Here is a 7380-nt window from a genome sequence, read left to right as displayed (position 1 = left end):
ACTGTTCATCCATAGGCAGCATCGATCGGCTTCAGTTAGCAGCAGTAGCGAAGGAATCGCTCGATCGGGTTCAGTTAACAGCCATCGATCAATCTCTCAGGTTCAGTACCGCGTAGCCTGCAGTGCAATCGCTCGGGTTCAGTTAGAGCCCAATGCCTTGCTCGAGTTCAATTAGAGCCAACGCCTCGCACACACACGCGTACGTGTACGAGAGAAACACGCATCGCTCGGCCCCCGACCTCCCACCGTAACCGGGAACTCCCCGAAATTTTCCTCGCCCTCGCTTCTACCATGGTTTTTTCCGTCATGGACGGCCCAAAGAATGTCATGCAGCTGCGTCTCCGGCCCGCCCAGGATGAAAAGCCCATTTTCTGTCATGATTTTTTGTCATAGAAGTAGGAGCCCACCACATCTATGATGATATCGGGTTTTGTCACAATTATCATCATAGAAGTGTCATATGTATGACAGAAAAAAAATTCGTTTGGCCCAAAATATCACGGATGTGTCTTTTTTCGTAGTGATTTATGGGTAGATGTCATATGCACGGGTAGAACACAAGTGCGTTGTAGGCGATACAAGTCATACTGCTTACCAGCATGTCATGCTTTGGTTCGGCGGTATTGTTGGATGAAGCGGCCGGGACCGACATTACGCGTATGCTTACGCGAGACTGGTTCTACCGACGTGTTTTGCACACATGTGGCTGGTGGGTGTCAGTTTCTCCAACTTTAGTTAAACCAAGTGTGGCTATGCCCGGTCCTTGAGAAGGTTAAAACAACACTAACTTGACGAACTATCGTTGTGGTTTTGATTCGTAGGTAAGAACGGTTCTTGGTCAGCCCGTAGCAGCCACGTAAAACTTTGCAACAACAAAGTAGATGACGTCTAATTTGTTTTTGCACGGCATGTTGTGATGTGATATGGTCAAGACATGATGCTATATTTTATTGTATGAGATGATCATGTTTTGTAACCGAGTTATCGGCAACTGGCAGGAGCCATATGGTTGTCGCTTTATTGTATGCAATGCAATCGCCCTGTAATGCTTTACTTTGTCACTAAGCGGTAGCGATAGTCGTAGAAGCATAAGTTGGCGATGCTACGATGGAGATCAAGGTGCCGAAGCCGGTGACGATGGTGATCATGATGGTGCTTCAGAGATGAGGATCAGAAGCACAAGATGAGGATGGCCATATCATATCACTTATATTAATTGCATGTGATGTTTATCTTTTATGCATCTTATCTTGCTTTGATTGACGGTAGCATTATAAGATGATCTCTCACTAAATTATCAAGATATAAGTGTTCTCCCTGAGTATGCACCGTTGTGAAAGTTCTTCGTGCTGAGACACCACGTGATGATCGGGTGTGATAGGCTCTACATTCAAATACAATGGGTGCAAAATAGTTGCACACGCGGAATACTCAGGTTAAACTTGATGAGCCTAGCATATAACAGATATGGCCTCGGAACACTAAGACCGAAAGGTCGAGCGTGAATCATATAGTAGATATGATCAACATAGTGATGTTCACCATTGAAACTACTCCATCTCACGTGATGATCGGACATGGTTTAGTTGATTTGGATCACGTGATCACTTAGAGGATTAGAGGGATGTCTATCTAAGTGGGAGTTCATAAGTAATATGATTAATTGAACTTAAATTTATCATGAACTTAGTAACTGATAGTTTCTTGCTTGTCTATGTTGATTGTAGATAGATGGCTCGTGTTGTTGTTCCATTGAATTTTAATGCGTTCCTTGAGAAAGCAAAGTTGAAAGATGATGGTAGCAATTACACAGACTAGGTCCGTAACTTGAGGATTATCCTCATTGCTACACATCAGAATTACGTCCTGGAAGCACCACTGGGTGCTAGGCCTGCTGCAGATGCTGCTGACAACATTGAGAACATTTGGCAGAGTAAAGCTGATGACTACTCGATAGTTCAGTGTGCCATGCTTTACGGCTTAGAACCGGGACTTCAACGACGTTTTGAACGTCATGGAGCATATGAGATGTTCCAGGAATTGAAGTTAATATTTCAAGAAAATACCCGGATTGAGAGATATGAAGTCTCCAATAAGTTCTATAGCTGCAAGATGGAGGAGAATAGTTCTGTCAGTGAACATATACTCAAAATGTCTGGGTATCATAATCACTTGACTCAACTGGGAGTTAATCTTCCTGTTGATAGTGTCATTGACAGAGTTCTTCAATCACTGCCACCAAGCTATAAAAGCTTCGTGATAAACTATAATATGCAATGGATGAATAAGACAATTCCCGAGCTCTTCGCGATGCTAAAGGCTGCGGAGGTAGAAATCAAGAAGGAGCATCAAGTGTTGATGGTCAATAAGACCACCAGTTTCAAGAAAAAACGGCAAAGGGAAGAAGAAGGGGAACTTCAAGAAGAATGGAAAACAAGTTGCTCCTCAAGAGAAGAAACCCAAGTCTGGACCTAAGCCTGAGACTGAATGCTTCTACTGCAAGCAGACTGGTCACTAGAAGCAGAACTGCCCCAAGTATTTGGCGGATAAGAAGGATGGCAAGGTGAACAAAGGTATATGTGATATACATGTTATTGATGTGTACCTTACTAATGCTCGCTGTAGCACCTAGGTATTTGATACTGGTTCTGTTGCTAACATTTGCAACTCGAAACAAGGGCCATGGATTAAGCGAAGATTGGCTAAGGACGAGGTGACGATGCGCGTGGGAAATGGTTCCAAAGTCGATGTGATCACGGTCGGCACGCTACCTCTACATCTACCTTCGGGATTAGTTTTAGACCTGAATAATTTTTATTTGGTGCCATCATTGAGCATGAACATTATATCTGGATCTTGTTTGATGCGAGACAATTATTCATTTAAATCAGAGAATAATGGTTGTTCTATTTATATGAGTAATATCTTTCATGGTCATTGTCGGTGTCAAAACTGGCGGATCTCGGGTAGGGGGTCCCGAACTGTTCGACTAGGCCGGATGGTAACAGGAGGCAGGGGACACGATGTTTTACCCAGGTTCGGGCCCTCTTGATGGAGGTAAAACCCTACGTCCTGCTTGATTGATATTGATGATATGGGTAGTACGAGAGTAGATCTACCACGAGATCAGAGAGGCTAAACCCTAGAAGCTAGCCTATGGTATGATTGTTGTTCGTCCTATTGACTAAAACCCTCCGGTTTATATAGACACCGGAGAGGGCTAGGGTTACACAGAGTCGGTTACAATGGTAGGAGATCTACATATCCGTATCGCCAAGCTTGCCTTCCATGCCAAGGAAAGCCCCTTCTGGACACGGGACAAAGTCTTCAATCTTGTATCTTCATAGTCCAGGAGTCCGGCCGAAGGTATAGTCCGGCTATCCGGACACCCCCTAATCCAGGACTCCCTCAATAGCCCCCGAACCAGGGTTCAATGACAACGAGTCCGGCGCGCAAATTGTCTTCGGCATTGCAAGGCGGGTTCTTCTCCAAATTCCGTGTACCTGTTGAACAGTGTCCGGTTTCTTGTAAATGTAGTGCTCCTTGGCTTCTACGCCCAATAATGGCTGTTTTCCACGTGTCAAACGAATACGAAAAGTCAGGGTGTTTTTTATATTTACACCCCTAGCCGCGTGAATGAGCCGCCTATTTAAGGGGACGAGTATTTATATCCAAACCACACCTTCTCCCTTCCACGAGTATTCATCAGAGCGTATCCGACAGAGGTCCATTCCATCATGGCCGACCGCCGTAGCTCCTCCTCTCGCCCTTCCAGCCCTCAGCCTGGAGATTGGAAGAGGTGCTCCATCCCGCACAGCGAGCTAGTGATGCTCCAGACCAAGGGATTTCTCCCCCCGGCCTATATGGTCCCGGTTCGAGCCGGACTTGCCACCTATAATGGCGGAGAGCAAGCGGAGAGCGCCCCCAATCCCTCCAAAGGAGAGCGGGTATGCCTTGCCCCTTACTTAATAAGAGGGCTCGGATTTCCAATTCATCCATTTCTCTGGGGGCTTCTGGAGTTCTATGGCCTCCAGCTGCGCAACCTCACGCCTGCCTCCATATTGCATATCGCGGGCTTCGTAGCCCTTTGCGAGTTGTTCTTGGGCTACGAGGCTCATTTCGTGCTGTGGAAAAGGCTATTCTGCCTTGTGCCCTGCTCTAAGGAGGGGTCAATATATCAAGTGGGCAGAGCCGAAGTGTGGCGCATCGCCGGGACCGGATATATATCCGGAACCCCAAAGAAGGCGTCCGAAGACTGGCCTTCAGAATGGTTTTATATAGAGGACGTCCCGCTGTCGGATCCTATCTGGATTGGCCTCCTTGAGTTCGACAGTGCTCCCCTAAAGAAGCGCTTAAGCTAGCGTCCATGGAGCCCTCAGAGGGAATGTGACAGGGACGTTATTTACCTGATGGGCCGGATAAGATTGTTTGCTCATTCCGGACTGACCATGATCGGGGTCATGGCCGCATGCATCATGCGAGGGGTGCAGCCGCTTCAGTATAGAGGCCGCCCCATGTGGGACTTCAACGGGGAGGACGACGCCACCCGCTACGGCCGTAAGGGGCCGGATTCGGCTGCTGCTCTAATAAAGACCTTGTCCGCTTGGTACAAGGGAGAAGAGGAGGAATTTCTCCGCATCAACCCACGGGGTGGATTTTCTATGTACAATCCCCCAAGTTGGGTAAGTGGACACTTTTACTTGCCCATCCATTTTATATTCCCATTGTTAAATTTGCAGTCTAACAACTTCAACGCAGGAACTGCGCCAGGCTGTTAAAGAAATAAACAGCCCTCCTCCACAACCCGAGGATCCGGGACGGTCCCTCAACCCGGCCTCTCAAGAGGATCCGGACTTATCTATGGAGCTGATTGATGGAGTGTTTCATCAATCGAGCAAGGACAATGCCTTGGTGGCCATTACGGCCGATTATCCAGGGCTACTCCCAGCCTCACAGGTAACTGAGACCGGAGTCCCAGCACTTTGAAAATGGATCTGTCCTCGCGTGTTTTTGATTGCCGTATGACAACCGTGTTTTGCAGGGGAGGTCCTTGAGACGGGAGGCCGAGCCTGTGGCAACTAGCCGACGAGGGGTAGCAAGGCCCCGCAAGCTGAAAAGAAGTGCGGTCCGGACTGAGGCACCGGCGCAAAGGTATAGCGCGCCACCTTATTCCCAGGTGTTATTCCTTCGAGGCATATTAACGCTCGTGCTCTCTTTAGGACGAAGAGACCTCGCCGGACTATATCCGGAGAGGCTGCTAATCGCGCCTCCACCAGCCAGGCTCCAAAGCCTGGTCCGGAAGCGGAGGCGAACACGAGGCGCGCACCGGACGCTCCTTCGACGGAGGATGCGAACAGGCTATATGCCACCAATTCCGAGGTGGAGAGTGCCATGAACCACAGGCGTCGCCGGACAGTTCTTCGCGACGCTTGTTTCTTCCAAGAGGCATTGGATGCCTTCAATTCGGGAGACGCGTACCTTCGTGCCACTCAAAATGGTCTAGCTAGAGCCACGGAGCAGTATGTGAAAGACATAGGGGTAAGAAATTTTTGGTAATTATATATATATACCAGTAGCCCCCGAGGCTTGAAACAGTTAGAATAACTGTTTTAAGGATCATTTGTTGTGTAGTTCCTTACAGAAAAGAATACCCTACTGTCCCAGGAGCTGGAAGAGTGCAAAGCCCAACTTGACGCCGCACTAGACACGACAGGGGAGCCCAAGGAGACCCCCTGTGGTAATATACGCTTCGAAAGTTAAGTATTTTGCGAAGTGCGGCGTGGGTGCAAATCTGACAAATGAAATTGCAGATGGCGCCAGATTAAAGCCGGAAGTGCAACAACTCTAACGCCAGCTAAAGGCTTGTGAGAGCGTGCAGACAAAGGTGAGGCGGGAGAAGAACGATCTCCAAGATGGCAACACCAAGCTGGGCGTTGAACTGAAGGACGTTCGTGCCTGGCTGTTGGACTCCGTGAAGGAGAATCAGCGGCTTCGACGCGACATATGTAGTAAGTGCTTAAACGAACTTTGAAAAAAGAGTTCGGCGAGGAAGTCGACTAATAGAGTAATGTCTGTAGGTATGCTGACAGGTCGTCCTGCAGAGGAAATGCCTGGTTCTACGGGTGACCTTCTTCCCGAGCTCTCACAATTGCACGAGCTAGTTCGGCAGGTGATGCAAGGCGTCGCCCAGGCCTTGTGGCCATCCGTCTCCATGCCCGAAGGCCTTGGCGAGATTGTAGAGAAGCTAAAGGGAGCGCGGCGGCGCTTCCGATTGTGGAAGATGTCGGCATGCCGTCAAGGCTCCAGGGAGGCCTAGGCCATGGTGAAGACGCGTTACACGAAGGCTGACCCAAACCACATGGCCGAGGTCAGACCCGTAGGGCCCGATGGGAAGGAGATCCTTGTGAGCTTAGTATACGGCCAAGTAGAGTTGGCCGCAAAGTATTCCCAACAGGACTGTAAACAAGACAGCCTGTTAGATGGTATTGAAGAGGAATACAATCAGTCAGATTTACTATGTTATTTTAATTGACATGTGTAATGCCTGTAAACAAGACAGCCTGTTAGATGGTATTGAAGAGGAATACAATCAGTCAGATTTACTATGTTATTTTAATTGACATGTGTAATGCCTTCTAGATGGATTGTAGATCGTTTGTCATGGCCGACCTTTTGGCTTCAACCTCGGGACCTGACGGTCCGGAGTTGTCCGAATACCCTCGCGGTTATATAAGAACCGGGGTATGCATGGAGACTAGGCGTAGGGGTCATTAGTGCTTGAACAGACAAGTGCCCAACTAGTTATGTTATATTACATGGTTAGTAAGAAACATCTTCCAGGGAGATAGTTCCGTTAGGGGTTCCTTTCCCTGGGAGGCATGCCCTAAAGTGCATGTCCATTCTGCAAAAAGAGACATAGGAAAAACATCTGGGGGCGTATAGATAAATAAGTGAAAGAAAAGATCATCTTTAGTTCACCGACCGAATATTCCCTTAAGAACGCTAGCTTTCGGCTTCACCCAGTCTGAGGTACACATCCGGCTGACCCGGCAGTATCAATTGCAGAGGTGCTCCCTTTACCACCTAGCCGAACAATCGGGAACATAGGGGTAAGCACAGGAGCCAGGCAACCCAGCTTGGCCAAAACTTAAGTCATATCGATGCGTATAATGGCGAATAAAAGGTACATGCGGAAGTATGACACATGTGTTGGGCATGAAGCCTGTATAAATAAGCTTCTGTTTAAAGAAGCCCCCAGCTTTAATGAGTGCGGATAGCGCGTCACTTTATGAGCCTTTAAAGGCTATAAGAGAGAGGGAGGAGAAGGAGAGAAATGTAAGACAGAAAGTATATAAAAAATGGACAGAGGAAGCAGACGAA

The sequence above is a fragment of the Triticum dicoccoides genome, chromosome 7A (genome assembly GCF_002162155.2).
Source record: "Triticum dicoccoides isolate Atlit2015 ecotype Zavitan chromosome 7A, WEW_v2.0, whole genome shotgun sequence".
Lineage (NCBI taxonomy): Eukaryota > Viridiplantae > Streptophyta > Magnoliopsida > Poales > Poaceae > Triticum > Triticum dicoccoides.
The sequence above is the reverse complement of the archived record's forward strand: the minus strand, read 5'-3'. Positions refer to the sequence as shown.